Source organism: Heterocephalus glaber, unplaced genomic scaffold (genome assembly GCF_053883595.1).
Source record: "Heterocephalus glaber isolate CG9 unplaced genomic scaffold, H.glaber_assembly_v1.0 deba00001451, whole genome shotgun sequence".
In the NCBI taxonomy this organism is placed as follows: Eukaryota; Metazoa; Chordata; class Mammalia; order Rodentia; family Bathyergidae; genus Heterocephalus; species Heterocephalus glaber.
The window spans coordinates 3,567,151-3,584,843 of NW_028258301.1; the positions used below are offsets into that span (position 1 = coordinate 3,567,151).

The 17,693-nt window shown below is 33.5% G+C and overlaps 1 protein-coding gene across 7 annotated transcripts in view; it reads left to right on the top strand.

Moving 5' to 3' along the window:
- Nucleotides 1–17,693, top strand: part of LOC101710436 (AGBL carboxypeptidase 4) — a 1,386,524-nt gene that overhangs the window by 550,302 nt on the left and 818,529 nt on the right. The window contains exon 1 of one of the 7 annotated variants that reach the window (XM_087214854.1): nucleotides 3,506–3,526. The exons of the other annotated variants lie outside the window; for them this stretch is intronic. The gene's annotated coding sequence lies outside the window, so the exon portion shown is untranslated. Of the gene's footprint in view, nucleotides 1–3,505; nucleotides 3,527–17,693 lie in introns of those variants that run through there. 7 annotated transcript variants of the gene reach the window in all.

Below are 17,693 nucleotides of genomic sequence, written 5' to 3' on the forward strand. Positions count from 1 at the left end.
TTTGCCAAGGATGTATTGTGTGGTGTTAATGGCTTTGGGTAGAGCCTTGTGCTGCTTGCTGGCAGGGAGAATCCTGTTTGATTCTGAAGAGCCCAAAATTTATATTTTAAAACATATTTTATTTGACAGCCAGAATCTAATGACTCTGACTTCATCTGTCTGTCTGCAGATCTCTACTTGAGAATATCAAACCTACAGCAAAATAGCTCCTCACAGTTTATAAAGCACTTTTCCTATCCACTATCTCTTTTGATCTGTCTGACAACTAAGAGAAGGGAACCTTATATGTTTATGTGCTTTTACATGCCATCTCATTTAATCTCTGAAGTCTTACAAGGTAAGATTTTTAAATTCCAGTTTTGCATATGAGAATCTAAGACAGTGAAAAGCAAAGCGCTTGCTCAACCTCTGCTTGAGCTGAATAGAAAAAGCTAGTGGAACATACATCAATCTTGGGTTCAAGTGCACCATGATATGATTGAGTTCTAAGGTTCTAAGCACCTTCATACTAAGCAGTTGTATAAATAATTGTATCAATAAACCATATTGTGAGACAGTTATTATTATCATCATCATTTTACAGATTTGTTCCTTCTGTAAACATTTACTGAACATCTACTATGTGCTAACATAGGCACTGGATAAACACCTTTGATTAAGATAAGCAAACTTCTTCTTCCCTGAACCTTACATTGTAATAGGAGGAGACAATAAACAAACTGAAATGCATAAGAGTTATAAAATACAGATAGTAAGGCTTTACTTTAGCTTGGGTGATCAGAGATTCGCTTAGTAAGAACCATTTAAAGTAAAACCTAAGTGTCAAAAAAGACTCAGTCTTAGAAAGATCTAAGGGATTTTAGTTGTAAGCAGAGAGAATAGTAAGTAAATAAACCTTAAAGTTAAGGTAAACTTCATGCTTTGTGATAATTAACTATATGAATCAACCTGACTAGGCTATGAGGTTGTCCAGATATTTAGGTTAACATTATTCTGCACATGACTGTGGGGATGTTGCTGGGTGAGAATAACATTTCAGTCAGTAGACTGAGTAAAGTAGATTATCTCCTCAATGTAGACTTACTTCATCAAATACATGAACAGAACTGAACAGAACATGAATGGCTGAATGGAACAAAAGACTGATTAAGGAACAAGTTACTATTTTGCCCTGAGTGCCTTCCAGCTGAGACATTGATCTTCCCATGCCTTTTCCCTTGGACTCAGATTAGAGTTTATACCATTGGCTCTCCTGGTTCTCATGTCTTTAGATTCAGACTGGAACTCAACCATTTGGTTCCTGGGTCTCAGTGCATATACTGGGATTTTTCAGCCTCTATAAATATGTGAGTCAATTCCTTAACATAAAGCAATTAGTTAATTAATAAAAATATTTATGTAAAGTCCTGTTTATTGTATTTCTCTGCAAAACCCAGACTAATACATACCTTTTAGAAAATAACACATACACAAACAAAGGTGTTTAGGAGAGTAGTGAATGATGAAGAGAAGTTTGAAATGAAGTTGGAGGGCTTGGGAGGGTTAGATCTAATAGGTCCTTGTAGCATGGGATAAAAAGCTCATATTATTTACTACATGTGATAGGAATCCATCCAAGTATTTTAAGCAGGGAAATCACACGACTTATTTTTTAAGTTATCCTTGATGGTATGGAGAGAATGGATTATATGCAGAAAAGATCAAAAGATTGATTAGCAAATAATTACAGTGGTCCAGATGAGAAACCGTGATGGCTTGGACAAGTTTTGTAATAAAATAGAGGGAAGTGAACATATTTAGGATGTATTTTGTGATAACATCAACATGACTTGCATACATCAGGTATAAGATAAGGAAGAAATCAAAGATGTCTCCTAGGCTTTTGACCTGAGCAACTGAGAGAATGAAAGTGTCATTTCTGAAATGGGAAAAGCTAATGGAGATTTTGAGAATGAAATAAAAAAATTCTTTTTGAAATTTGAGATGCTTATTAGACAATAAAGTACATATGTTCAAGTGAACAGTTGAATAAATGTCTAAGAATCAATAGCTACATATATTCAGAAATAAAATGGCTTACCAAATGTAACACAGAAAAACTTGTGGTGCTGGTTTGACAGAAACTCCAAGGTTTTTCTAGCCTTAAGCAGGAATTGGCCATCAGGTAGACATAAAGCCAGTCTCAGCAATACAATCTGTGTGTGGTAGGAATTTTCATTTGAGGTACAGATACTTCACTAGCATTCACTACATCCTTCTTTATTCCTAAATACATGTCTGGAAATGCTGATTTTTGATACTTTCTCTGGCTGACAGCCTTGCTACATTGTCAAACAGTTAGTTTGGGGGAATAATGAGCCTAATCCCCAAAGAGATTTGGTTGAGGCTATAATAGTTCCATTTAGTATACTATTGAAGAACATGGGCTTCAGATTCAGTCTTTTGACTCAGAACTCTCTATAGCTGTTTCTTCATTTATAACATGAGAATGCTAACACTTGGATTAATAAGGAGTCTATGGAGTTCTTAGTATCTGGCACCATGTAAACATGGATGATAGCTGTCTTAATAGTGATGATGTTTGTAATATTTTTTCGTTATCTTTCATCTTACGTCTTTGAGTTATGATTACTAGAAGTAACATGAACCAAAAGGAATGAATATTTTCAAGAATATAAATTGTCAATCACCCTTGAAATGTTTAATTTTAGAGAAGGGAAATAGGAGGTACTTTAAATAGAAAGTGGACTAGACCTAGATTCAGAACTATCTGGATTTGGGTTCTAGTGTTACTTGTATTCTTCTTTCTCTCTTTGTGCCTCAGTTTCCTGTGTACTGCATGGCAGTATTTGCCACGCTTGCTTCCATGCTTACTGCACAGGCTTGTGAAAATGGAATGGAAATAATATATATGAAAGTACCTAAAAAATTCTAAAAATCCAACCAAAGTTTCAAGGATGGTTATAATTGTTATGCATGAGTGCATAACCAACAAATGATAATGGTTAGTCAGAGTTAAACCTATATCTCTGTCATGTTTTACTGTATCCAGATACCTGACCTATTGCTGGATATTGCACTTGCTTTCTCTCAGTTAGGGAAACCTGTGGGAATCTAGGCTGGACCAAAGTTCTCTGGACCAAATTTTACGATGCTTTTATAAGTGAAGCTCAGTAAGTTTATATAGTGGTATTATTTTAGTTGAGTTGACTTGACAATTGCCAAAATGAACTACAAGGTTTGGCCTTAATCTAATCTCTCTCCTTTCCAGTGGTATTCCCAGCCTTGAAAATGTGAACATTTAATTTTAATTTTTTATACATTAGAATGTGCTAAATTAGATTAGTTAGAATACTTGTTTCATATATACTGCCATCATTTATCTTATATAAGGCCCTTTTATTTATTTATTATTTTTAATATTATAGTGACTACTAAAAGACCCACCATCCATTCAAGGAAAACAACATTAGCAATAATTTACATTGTCTTTTTGCTGCTCATTCCTGTGCCTCTGCCTCAAAAGGTAATTACTGTCCTAAATGTTATGCTTTAAAATAGTTTAATCAAATATATATGTACGGTTAAGTAGCATATTACTGTATTTAATTTTCATTGTTTTGGAACTTTATAACATGGGTAAAATGCAGTATGTGCTCTTCTGAGACTTGCTTTTTACATTTGATATATGTTACTGAGACCCATTCATATCATTAAATTCTGCTATGGTTCTGTTATATTTATTATATATTTTTCCTATAATATATAACTATGGGTAACAGTGAGAATATGTGTGCTATTCTTTTATTTTGTTTGAAATTTTTGGCATCAATATGCATGAGTGAATTTGCAGTTTTCTTTTTTTCCTACTGCCCTTTCTTGACTCTGGCATCAAAACTATATAGTCTTTATAGAATAATGAGTCAAGGTAGTCTATCATTTTTGTTGTTATTTGGAGGAGTTGTTCTTTGAAATTTGTTGAAATTCACCTATAAAATACTGAGGCCTGGTATTTCATTTAAGGGCATGTTTTAACCCATTTATATTGAAGGTTGAAATTGTTTGAATTTTTGTGTGAAATTCATACATATTACCCAGAAAAATTCAAGGAATAAGAATTTGAAGAGAAAAATTTTTATTATGCTCCATTGTTATGTGCCATTCTAAAAGTGGACCACTAGACCTAAAAGGAGTAAATTCTTTGTCTTTAGTAGTGATAGTTTATTCAGGTTTCCTATTTCTTTTACATTCATTCCATTTTGGTAAGCTGTATTTTTAAAGAAGGTTTATCATTTTGTCAATCAATACTGTCACCTCAAGGATGTTACCATTTCATACTTAAGAACGAACTCTCTGAAAGACTTGCCTTCATGCTCAATAAGTATACATTTTCAAAAGGTCATTTAAATCTGGTCAATAGTCAGGAAGGGAATGAAGTAACCAGCTAACTAGTTAACTTCTTTCCTTCCTCTCTGATCTCCCTTCTTCTCTTCCTTCTTTTTATTGCCAATTACGTGTCAGACATTTTATATACATTCTCTTATTTAACTTATACTGCATTCTTTTTTATTATATTTTCCTGTTTACAGATGAAGAGACTAAAGTTCAGAAAGATTATATAGCTAGGAAAGTGTTAATCTGAAGGCAAGTTTGATTGATCCCAAAGCTTGGACTCTTTCAGTATATGATGTACAGTGGACCCTTGACTTATGAACTTGATCAGTTCCCGGAGGGCTGATTGTAACTAAGTCAATACAGCTGAGATCCGGATGTTTATCTGGGTACATGCTATAGATAACAAGAGGCAGATGAATCTGCCATTAACCTAACTAACCCAAGTTGTTCATATGTCAGGCCCGTCCTAATTTGGGGGTCCACTGTACTTAGAGTAATTGCTTTCTTTCTATACTTCCACTGGTTCTCAAACTTTAATATACATATAAATTTCTTTAGATACTTAGTTATAAAAAAAATTTCTGGGGCCCACCAGAAATATTCGATCATATTTAGTAGATCTACAATAGAACCTAGGAATCTACATTTTTCAAAAGCATTCTAGGTATTTTTGATGCAGTCAGCCTCACACATGATGAACCATGAACTAGATTGCGAGTGCTTTGTAATGGTGTTTTACTCATATCATTTCTCAATAAGGAAGAACTCAGCAATTGGCTGAAGAAATGAATGAACAAATAAAAATAGTCATTTTAGGAATGTTTAGGTGGTACCAAAGACTTCTTTCTTTTGATCCAAAAGAATTTCTTTGACCTGATTAGTAGTCTCTGATGTTGATGTTTTCCTTGTAAGTAGTCTCCATGTGGTCTCCATTATGTTCTGTATGATAAATAGGCTATTTTACTAGATTTCAAGTCTAGGAAAGAGAAAGATTTCTTTTCATTTAAAATGGCACCCACCATTCTATTTTTATGTTTTACAATGAGAGTTGTGAAAAGGCCACTGGGTAGAAGAACAAAAGGATGGAAAGATAGAATACTGCCATTTTTTTCTCTTTTTGCTAAGTGGAACTATAACCTTATGTGTGCAACAATTGAAGTATAAGCATGTACATTTTTATCTAGAGCCTCTTAGCTGCAGTCATTGATATATTTATTGACCACAAGCCCAATATCCCCACTGCATCTCAATTCTTGAATCAGTCTTGATCAAGTTGATTCCTTGATCTCTGAAATCTTTCTTGTCAGAAATCTGGTATATAGTATACCTGAATTTTTTGATCACTTTCTCTGTCTAAACCCCAATCCTCTTCCTAGACTGAGGAGATAGTTTAGGCCTGAAAGAAAAGCTGATGAGTCTTTAACTTGATATCTTTTTTTGTCTTTTTATGTTGGACCATAGTGAAAGAAGAACTCCATTCAACTTCCTTTGCTTCATTTCTAAACTTTGCTAATTTCTGTTCTAAAATAGTATTTTATATTTGCAGTAACATTAAGCAGTGTCTCATTCTGAAAGGGGGAGCCAAAATACCTTTGAATTTTCATTTTCTTAACTTTTCAGAGAGGATCATAATATTGACCTACCTTACAGAATATTAGAATTAGCTAATTAACACTGAATAGTTCTTTGCAATTGTTAAATACTATAGAAATGCTAAAGAGTATTATTAAACTTGGAGTCTAAAAGACAAATGAAACTCTGCATTTCACTGAAATGCTTTTATATTGTAGGATTCTTTTTCTTTAAAAGAGTTTTAAAGAAGGTTACGTATTTATATTTCTGGTTCCAAACAGGAAATGTAACAAAGGGTATATAACATAGATATATAATCTCCCCACATCTCCTTTCTGTCCCTCTTTCTCCACAGTATTACACATTCATTTAACAAGCATTTTCTGGTTACCTCTTTGTCAACAAACACTGTACAAAGCACTGCAGGTGCAACCATAGTTTCTGATCACAGGTACATGTACCACAAGATAATCAGTGACATTATAGGGATGCAGAGTGTTATGGGAAAGGACCATCACATTCCCACTATTAATGTATTTTGTGGTGTATGGGAAACTCACAAAGATTTCAAATAGCCTGCATTAATAGGTCTTTGATTAAAGGATTAGGTCAATTCCTGAGTCCTAATTAGAACTCAATTTTCCTCATTGCTATTCTTGATGCTGTTTGGATTGAACCAGCTATATTGCTTTCCCTTAATAGTAAAAGGGAATTTTACCTAATGCTTATTTATCATAATGTTAAATATGTTTATATTTATGGGAAATTGAGAACTCTATACTATGAAGGCCCAAAAGGAAAGGACACTACATACCTGGCAGGGATAACATAAATAAAGTTAAGATCTTTGGAATATTGAAGTAGTATTACAGGAATTGGTTGGTTAGGGAAGAGGGAGGAATAGTGAATGGCCATCTACTTGCCATAAAGTTGAAATACTGGAGAATAGTTGTAAATAAAATCAGATAGATAAATTCATGGGTTTAAAGAAAGGTTTTAATGTTAATAATGAAGTTTTTGTCATGTTGAATGTGAATGTGAGTTTGTAGCAGAAGGATCTAGTGGAAATGGCTAGTGGATAGCTGAAGCTACAACTCTGGTTGCTAATGAGAGGGCAGCATGATTCAGGAATTATTAACAGAGAAGTGATATCAAGGTCATGAAAATAAATGAGGTCTCTGAGAGAAAGACAGAACAAGAACAAAATCTGATAACAAAACAGTTTATGGCATGTTTGATTTGTACACAGGGAAACTAAGGTATATAAAGTTTGCCTACAATTTTCCAGAAAATTAGTGGCAGATTTGGAACTAGATCCCATGGTTCTTTAATCACGGAGTCCTTTTCTCTTCCATCCGTAGTTATTTTAACCAGGTTCAGTGTTCTGCAATGGAGTATTATAGCTTCTCAAATGAAACTGAAACTTGAAATGGAAACCAAAATCATGAACAGGAAGAGTATATTGCCTTCTTTATTTTTAATCATTTTCTGCCCAGCAATTCTAAGTTCATCTTGGAAGGTATGGCCTCTGGAGATCAGGGGACTTCAGGTTCCCAGGTGATTACACATGGGTTCATTTCTTTCCATGATTCCTTTCCCCTTATATTTGTTGTTGTTAATTTCCTTCTTTGGGGGACAGTTTGCTGAGAGACATTTGGACTTATTGCTGTGGAATATTTGGCTCCTTTTTTCAAATCAGAAATATATCACTTTCCTTAGCTGCTGGGGAACTCTGTCTGCCCTTAGCTATCCTCTACCTCCTCTGCCAAGTAGATTGTCCTGATGTGCTCTCTAACCATGACCTCCCATGTTACCCAGAAATGGGGGCAAAGCAATTAAGACTCAGTTTTAACCACTTTTTAAATGGCTATTGCTATTGTTTAAATGATTGTGTGCCCTCCAAAATTTATATTAAAACTTAATCCCCAATCCAACACTATCAAGAGGTTTAGTCTTTAGCTGCTAAGTCATGAGGGCTTTACTCACATGTACTGGGTTAGCACCCCTGTAAAGAGCCTTGAGGTTACAGTTTACAAGGGAGAATCCTCTTGCACATCTGCCTCTTCCACCTTGTAAGGACATGTCTTTTTCCCCCTCTGGAGGATGCAACAACAAAGTTCTATCTTGGGAGCAGAGAACAACACTAACTAGATGCCTTGATCTTTGATTCCCAGTTTCCAGAAATTAGGAGAAATAAATTTTTATTTATTTCCGGTATTTTATTGTAACCACACAAGTAGATGAAGACATCTGCCTACCTTAAACCACAATTAAATTTACTTTAAATGAATTCTTTTAATTGTCACCATAATGGTAGGCCTAATATAAAAGTAACCATAGTGGTGGGCCCAATATAATCACAAGGGTTATTATAAGAAGGAGATTGGAATGTTAAAGTTAGAGTGGACATGATAATAGAAGCTTAAGGTCAATCCTATATACTTACTTTTCTAGAGCTCACTTTATTTTAAGGAAACAAAATCAGCACTTTCTTATGCCTTCTAAACATGGGGATTTGGGAAACCTTCCAGGTAACCTTGGTGCCAAAAGGAGACAAATGATTTCTCTCTCTCTTTCTTCCTCTCCCTCTCCCTCTCCCTCTCTCTGTCTCTTGTCTCCCCTCTCTTTCATATAGTAAGTAAAAGTGGCTCAGGTTTCTCAGAATATTAACTCTGGGTCAGACTGCTGAAAAGAGTGCCAACCTGTGTTGGAGAATGACTCAGAAGACTCAGAATGCCATTAGAGTCCTGGTTCCTGGTCTGAACCCAATGCAGTGGGCAGAGACTCATAGCTAATAAGCAAGAAAAATTTTATATTGTTAAAGAAACTCTGCAGTTATATTCTTTTTCTTTCTGCCCTGATAGAGAGGTTAAGTGGGCACATTCTGATTAATGTTCTTAGAGAGAAATTACTTTTTGTTTTCCTGTAGGTCTCTGCTTTAATTTGGCAATAGCTTTTAATGATTGAAATAAATAGAAGCTCAGGATAAGAACACTGAATTACTGAATTCGTCATTCATTCATTTATCCAGCTGGCATTCACTGGACTCTTAGTCTGTGCTAGCCGTTGTGTTGTTGTGTTAGTTATTGAAGATATACTTGTAATTCATTAGAGTTTTGACTAATGCTACTTTTATAGGCAAAGACTAATAAAGAAAAAAAAGCAACTAGATGAAGTGAAAAATATTAGGACCCATTATTAACTAATGCTATCAGGGCACAAAGAAGGAACTAATAAGTTGTGTCTGTGGAGGTAGAGAGAGCCTCATTGGTAGATCTTTTGAATCAGATCTAGATGTACTCAGGGTTCTCTAGGCCACGGTGATGAAAGAAACAGCAGAAGGAAAGGTACAGACTTTAAAAAGCCCAATATGGCCAACTATAGACAACCTAGAACATAAGGTGCATGTCAGAAGCTGTAGAGTAGAGGAATTAAGACTAGGACAGGGTGGATGTCAATTATGAAGGCGCTTGAAAGTTACCATGAAGGTCAGCCATTGTTAACAGATACTTCTATCTTTAGTGTGTTAAGTAATTACAGAACAATTAACTGAATAAAGAGAAAACTACAACAAATAATTTTTATAAAATAACTCCACTTTGATGTGATAAATTTAAAAGGTATAGGAGAAAAAAGAACAACCTGACAAGCATACTCATTTCCAACCTAGAATTAACAACCACTAATATTTTTTTCATATTTGCTTCTCATTTTCTTGTTTTGCTTTGTTTAAGAAAAGAGACATTACAAATTGATTCAGTTTTCTTAGGCTAGTGCAAAAATTTACCACAAAATGAGCTGAAAAGGAAAAGAATTTATTCTCTCACAATTCTGGAGGCCAAAGGCCTGGAATCAAGGCCTCTGCAGGGCTGCATTTGCTCTGGAGGCCATAGGAAAAAATACTGCTTTGCCATTTCTGATAGCTGTATGCATTTTTTTGTATAGCTTCTTTGGCTTTGTGGCCACATTACTACAATTTCTGCATTCATCCTTACAGTGCCTTCTCCTTTTGTGTTACTTATAATGGCATTTGTTGGATTTAGGACTCATCAGATAATACTAAATAATCTCATCTTAAGGTCTTTTATTTAATTACTAAGATTCTTTCCAAATAAGGTAATATACATAGATTCCAGGGATTTGGATGTGAACATAAATTTTAAGGGGGCCATCATTCAACCTAGTAAATTGATATAGCTAAAAGACTTTTATTCAGAAAACAAATCTTGTTTCTCATTCCCATACACTAATGATATTCAGTTTCATATTATTTTATATCATTAATTTTTGATCCATATAAAACCATCTAAGTTTTTCTGCTTGTGTATGGTTTTGGATTCACAAAACATCGTCCTTATGTATAATAATTTGATTCTGAAATTTGCCTTTTTATCTCAGTATTATATTTCTAAGAACAGTAATTTTGAGAAATAAAACTAGTTATGCTTTATTGTATATCTCTTATTTTTTATTAATAAGGAAGTTCTGAGTCCTCTCAAATTTTAGTTATTCAACACAGCAATGTTCATTTCTCACTCCTGGTACATAACTGGCATAGGTCAGTTTCATGTTTGGCTTTACAAATTCATCCAGATCCTAACCTGAAGAAATTTTGGCAGCACACCATCTGAAAAACAAGGTCTTCAGTTACCAAGAGGCAAGAGGAAAGAAAGCCAGAGGGTCTCACACAAGCAATTAAATGCTTCAATGAAAAAATGTCACTTCCATTCATAAGTTATTGGCCAGAGATAATCACATTACCCCACCTGAATGCAAAGGAGGTATGTCCAAAAGGAAAACAAAATTGAGTATAGTGAGCAAGAAGTCTCAATCACTTGGCTATAATTCCATCATTTGTATATACTGCATTATAAACCCATTCCCCTATGGATGGACATTAAGCAAGTTTCCAATTTCTTTTGACATTGCAAATAATGATTGATTAAACATTTATATGTGGCAGTTTCTCCTCATACATGAGATTTTTTTCCAAGTCATATGCTTAGAAAAGGGATTATTAGTTTATAAGTTATACATATTTTAAATTTTTATACAGGCTGTCTTATTGGTTTGGATTACTAATCTACATTTTCACTTGGTGTATAGATGAATACTGTTTTCCCTGCATTTTCAGCAGCACTTAACTTTGTACTGCATTTACGTTTTCATCAGTTTGATGACTAGAGAAGGGTATCTCAGGCTATTTTAATTTATAATTCTTTGGTTACTAGTTTAACATTTTGATGCACATATATTTTTAATTTAACTCAGCAAATATTTACTGAGCCCTTACTCAGAACTGTTCTAGGGACTAATAATAGCATTAATCTGTAAAATCAGCCATTGAATCCGATCCTGAGATATGATGGAAGACAGGAAAGATGAAGTAGGTTCTATGGGTCTTGACAGAAGGTGAAAGTGACTCACAGACTACACAATAAGTAAAAGAATCGCCATACCATGTGTGGAGAACCTAATTCAAGATTTCTTTTATTTGTTAGAAAAATAAACTCTTACTGTTTTCAAGATGTATTTTTTCTGTTTCTCACAACCATACCTGTCTTTAATTGATACACAGACATCACTCCCATTGACCTAGCATGATAATGAAAGAGGGTAATGTTAAGAGCCTCTTGGTCAAATAGAGTTGAATTTATATCCTCATTCTTCTATTTATTAGCTGTACAGATTTGAACAAGTTAGTTACCCACTCAAAGCCTTAGTTTTGCTATCTGTAATATGAACTAAGAATACTGATACTACCTGACAGTCACAAAAATTAAATGAGATCATGAATATAAAGTTTTTTAAATGGTTTGTGCATATTTTATAAATGAAAGCTGTTACGATTAATTATTATAATTAGGGCAATTCTAAACTTGCCTTTTCCTCCAAAATCAACTCCAAACAGGTGATACAGCATTTGAAGGCAATTAGAACTCAATTTTTCTGTTTCTTCCCTCTTTCTGGATCTTGGTTCAGTTCATAAAGCATATGAAAAAATAGAAATAGTGGGCAAAATCGTGTCTCACGGAAAATATATCATTTTTTTCCTATAAAGGCACTCAAAAACAATTCATTTCCAAATAGATCGACAACATAGTTCCATATATAGGATCAGACCAATGGTAATAGCATGGCTCTATAGTCTAATGCAAACATGAACTATGAACTAAATTAACACTAATAAACAAAATAGGAAAAGGGGATCTAGAGATGGAGGGAGCAAGGAGGGTGAGAAGGGGAAGGAGAATAAAAAGAATCAAGATATGGTAAGTACATGTATCTACTCCCTATGATATAAATATCATGTACTGCAAAGTTGTACTAATAAAAACATTTAAAAGAAAGAACACGAAGTCTAGACTTAGATTGTTTGCCTTTTACTCTGGCCCCACCATTCTCTAGTGCTTCTCTTGTAAACTCTTAATATTCTTAGAATTAAATTAGTTTATGTGTATAAAGTGTTAGAATAGTGTTTGGTCATAGTTAGTACCATGTGTTTCCTATCATCCTCACCATAAGCATTTGCTCCTTCTCCTCCCTCTTATTTTCTTCCTCTTCCTCTTCCTCTCCTCCTTCTCCTTCTTCCTCTTCCTCTTCTTCTTCCTTTTCTTCATCTGCAGTGAAAATCCCATATGTTGTATTCCTGTCAGAAACTAATGCAGTTCTTTTTTTTCAAATATTAACACAGATGATTATAAGCTTATTTCGAATGCTCAAAATAACACTGAAAATGAGATGTTTTATTCCTATTTTACAATCGAGAAAACCAAAGTGCAGAAAGATTAAGTTGCTTGACCAAGATTGCAGAGTTATAGATGTATATAGAAGAGGACTTTATGTACAACAAGCACTCAATAGATACTATTATGTGGAAATTTGGGATTTGATACTAGGTCTTAATAACTTTAAAATGTGCTATTTTTGTCATTTCACAAAGCTGATTACTCAGCTCTTTTTAAAATTTTTATTGCCTACTTTGTTTTCTTGCATTTGCCTAATGGTTTTGAGGAGCTGCATATCAAGAAATGCTGTAAAACATAGTGCTATAATTTAAACAAACAATTGAGTATTTTTAGTAATATTTTGATTTTTTGAAATAATTAGTGAAATGAAATTATTTTTACAAGAAAATTTCACAAAGAGCAAGCTGCAGTCATATTTATAATATCTGGTGAAGCTGACATCTTTACAAAGTTCAGTATTATATTACCCTGCATTGAAGATGTTAGATTTTTGAAGTGAGTGTTTCAAATGTTTGTGCTTAATTGTCACTGAGTAACTGAAGCACCAGAGACTCCTGCCTACTCTTTCATGACTGCTTGTATTTGTTTGGAGATTGTTGTCTTAATTTGCTTTGGAATTTTTATTTTCTCATAATCAGAAGTCCAAAATTGTTTTATTGTGAAATTAAGGGGATTTCTAACCCTATTCCCTACCCCTTCTCAGTCCTGAATGTAATTTTTCAATAGAAGCAAATGATCTTTGATCTTGCCCCTTAATTCTCAGTTCCTTTTATGTTGATAACAATATGTTAATGATATTAAATATTTATTAACTTATTGTGCATCAGGAACTATGTTAAATGCGTAACATTTATCTCTCAAAATAGCTATTATTCTCACTCAGCAGAGTTGCAAACTGAGACCTACAAAGGCAAGCTAACTCTCTCAAGGGCTAGATAGGATGACTCTAGAAATGTTTTTCTTAACCATTGCATTGTATTTTTCTCATTACAAATGCAACAAAGTATTACGTATAGAATTTATTTAAAATGCACATAACAAAAAAGAAAACAATAGTAACTGCTTATAACCTAATTAAAAAGAACTCAAATTAACATGTTGGTGTGATTTTACTTTTTTCTTTCTCTTCAAAGATAGGTAGGTGAATGGCAGAGAGATGTATAGAGACAACAAAATAAACTTCTATACATACATTTTTCTTATAAATTAAATAGTGTGATTTTATCTTATAAACTTGCTTTATTTTCCACTTGGCAGTAAATTGTAAGTATTTTTCATAAATTAAACAGTGGCCCCTCTAGTTTAAAAGTTTTAATTTATTCAGTGTAAATATCTAAGATGTATCACTAGCTTCAAGGAGGAAAAAAGGCAGATCTTAGCTGCTTGGCTGACACAGTGGAGCTGGAGTGGGGGCAGAATACCAGCAGGAGTCACCTGGGAACTGTGACTATCTCAGGCTTGCTGTCCTTTCCTAAGGCATGGAAAACATGCTTCCATATCCCATTTTGCTTGGCAATAAACAGTTTTGCTTTTTTAAAAAAATTAGTTTTATTAGTACATGTTTGCAGTACATAAGATTACATTAGTCATGGGGACTTGGTACATGTACATAACACATCATAATTCTTTTTGTGTCCCCTTCCCATCCTCTTCTTTCTCCATCATATGAAATGCTTTTTATAAGAATCTTCTAAAAGAATTCTCAGGAGTCCATTGTTTGGATGCAACATAATTTATTTTATTGCCCCCTTAATGTTAGACAATTAAGTCCTATAATAAACAATTATGTAATAAACATTTTTGTGTTCACCATGTTTATTTTACTAAGTCAGATTTCCAGATTTTGAATTGAAATTATGAATACTGAAAATACTTTTGAGCCATGTTAATCAGATACCTTTCAGGATCTGCCATGCCACTCTCCTTCTTTTTTTGAGAGACTTTAATTAAAGGGCTTTTTTGGAGCATTTGTGAGTTTTCAGAAAAAAGTTTAGTGAAAATTACAGAATTCCTACATAGTCCTTCGCCACTCCTCCAATTTCCCCTAATAATATCTTTGTTGTTGTGGTACATTTGTTAGAATTGATGATACATTATTGACATTATTATTAACTAAAGTCTCTGGTTATGTTAGGGTTCACTTTTTGTGCTGTATAGTCTATGGATTTTGACAAATATAATGATGTAAATCCACCATTACAATTTCATAGAGAAGTATAGTTTCACTCCCTTAAAAATCCCTTATGTACCTCTTCATTCATCTCTCCCTCCCTTCTCCACTGATAGTTTTAGTGTTTCCATAATTTTTCCTTTCCCATAATACCATATAATTGTGTAGCTTTCCCAGATTGGCTCTTTTACTTAGCAGTATGCATTTAAGTTTCTTCTTTGTCTTGATAGCTCATTTTCTTCCAGCATTGAATAATATCCCATTGTATAAATGCCATAGGTGTTTTCCAGTTCATCCATAGAAGGACAAGAAGGGTTTTTTTTTTGTTTTTGTTTTTTTGTTTTGTTTTGTTTTGTTTTTGGTGCTGGGGATTGAACTGAGGACCTTGCACAAAAAGAATAATTTGAATGCTTCCATAGATGCTAATAGCAATGATCATGATGTTAATAGCAGTGATCATGATTATAGATCATATGATTAAGAGTCTATTTAATTTTAATTTATAAGAAACTGCCAAATTGTTTTTGAAAGTGGTTGTACCATGTGGCACTCCCATCAGCAATAAATGAAAGTCCATGTAGTACCACATTTTCATTGGCACTTGCTCTTGTCAGTGATTTAAATTTTTGCCATTATAATAGAAGTATAGTCGGTTTATTTTTTGTATAGTCGTCTTTTAAAATTTCATTTGCAATTTCCTAATGACATAATGTGGAGCATGTTTCATAGACTTTTGGCTATCTGTATCTTCTTTGGTGAGGTATCTATTTGGTTTTCTAGTCCATTTTTAAGTTGGCTTTGTTATTTTTACTGTTGATTTTTAAGAATTCTTTGTGTATTTTGGATACCAGTACTTTATGTGATAAATGTTTTATAAATACTTTCTCCTAGTCTTTGGCTGTTCATTCTCTTATGTGAAAACTTTTTCACTTAAGTAAACTAGTGCCTTTTCTAATTTATAAAATTGGATATTATCTTAGGCCATTTCTGTTGTGATAACAAAATACATGAGACTGAGTAATTTATATGGAAGAAAATATATTTCTCACATTTTTGGAGCCCGGAAGTCCAAGACCACAGTGCTGGATGCATTGTTGCCTAAAAAGGGCCTACCCTCTGCTTCCAAAATGATGTCTATCACTGCATCCTCTAGAAGGGACAAATGTGTCCTAGCATAATGGAAGAAAAATGAGGGGTAAATTCACTCCCATAAACCCTTTATTAGGTGTTAATCCTGTTCAGCATAATCACTCTTTAAAAGCTTCTCCTTTTAACACTGTTGTATTGGGGATTAAATTTCCACATGAATTTTGGAGGGGACACAAACATTTAAACCATAGCATGTACATTATCTCATTTTATTGTTTATCATTAAATCGCTTTTATAGTCTTTCCTATACTAAGAAGCTTTATTTTCAAATTGTCAAATGCATATCATTTGGGGGGACTTATTTTTGGTTAAACAAACAAAAATAATGACCCTTCCATTTCCAATAATAGATGACTAACTTTTCAATTATATCCTCTTCAAGAGCTTTATGACTTTTTTTCTCTTTTGAATTTTAATTTTGTTTAGCGAAGTTAGATGTAAGAATGTAACTTTAGTTCAATGATTATCCAGTGATTCCAATATCATTTATTGGATAATCTATTATTTTTCTACTGAAACTGTATTTTAATCATATTTTTTCATTGACTTAGATCAGTAGAAACTTCATTTTTCTGTTTCTCTCTGTTTAATGAGCCTAGAATAGTTCCTGGCACAGGATAGGCACAGGATAGTAAATGAATTAGATAGAAAATGATAGTACTTTCTATATGGTTTGATTTTGTCACTGTGCATCATTGGAGTATTATTTCAATACTTGTACGTTTGCAATATATTTTATTATTTGAACATAAGTTTCTATTCATTATTCTTTTTTTTTTTTTTTACACAATTTTTTACTTTTATTGGTACGTATTTGCAGTACATAATGCCTGCATTCACTGCAGGGGATTGGTACATGTACATAACACATTTTAAACACATTTTAATTCTCCTATTTTTACCCTTTGCCTCTACTACTCTTTAATTTCTCCAGCATCAGATTCATCTATTTATTTATAAGACCTTATAAAGTTAATTGTCATATATACAGATTGAAAACCAGACTAATAGACCAAAGAACACACAAAAGATGTAAGATAGTTGTACTAAATCAAGTTACATTCTTAGATATATTATCTGTGCAGGATGACAATACCTTCTTTTCTTTCTTTTATTTCCTATTATCTGTGTTTCATTTTGCATGTGTGTGTGTGTGTGTGTGTGTGTGTATACTTTTCAATTAAGAGAAATCATACGATATTTAGGTTTGCATGTCTGAGTTACTTCACTTAACATTACGGTCTCAAGGTACATTCATTTTCCTACAAATGATGCAGATTTATCCTTTTTATGCCAGAGTAGTATTCCATTATGTAAAAATACTACATTTTTAATCCATTCATCTGTTGATGGACATATTGGCTGTTTCCAAGATTTAGCTATTAAGAATTATGCTGCTATAAACATGGGTATGCATACATCACTATGGTATGGTGTTTTTAACTCTTTTCGGAAGATACCTAGAAGGGGAATAGCTGGGTCAAATCTAATTTCTAGTTTTAATGTTTTTAGGAATCTCCACACTGATTTCCATAGTGGTTGTATTAGTCTATAGTTGCACCAACATTGGAAAGGGGTTCGTTCTACCCACAGCCTCACCAGCATTTGTTATTGGTTGATTTTTTTTTATTGATTTCTTGATGGTAGCCATTCTTTC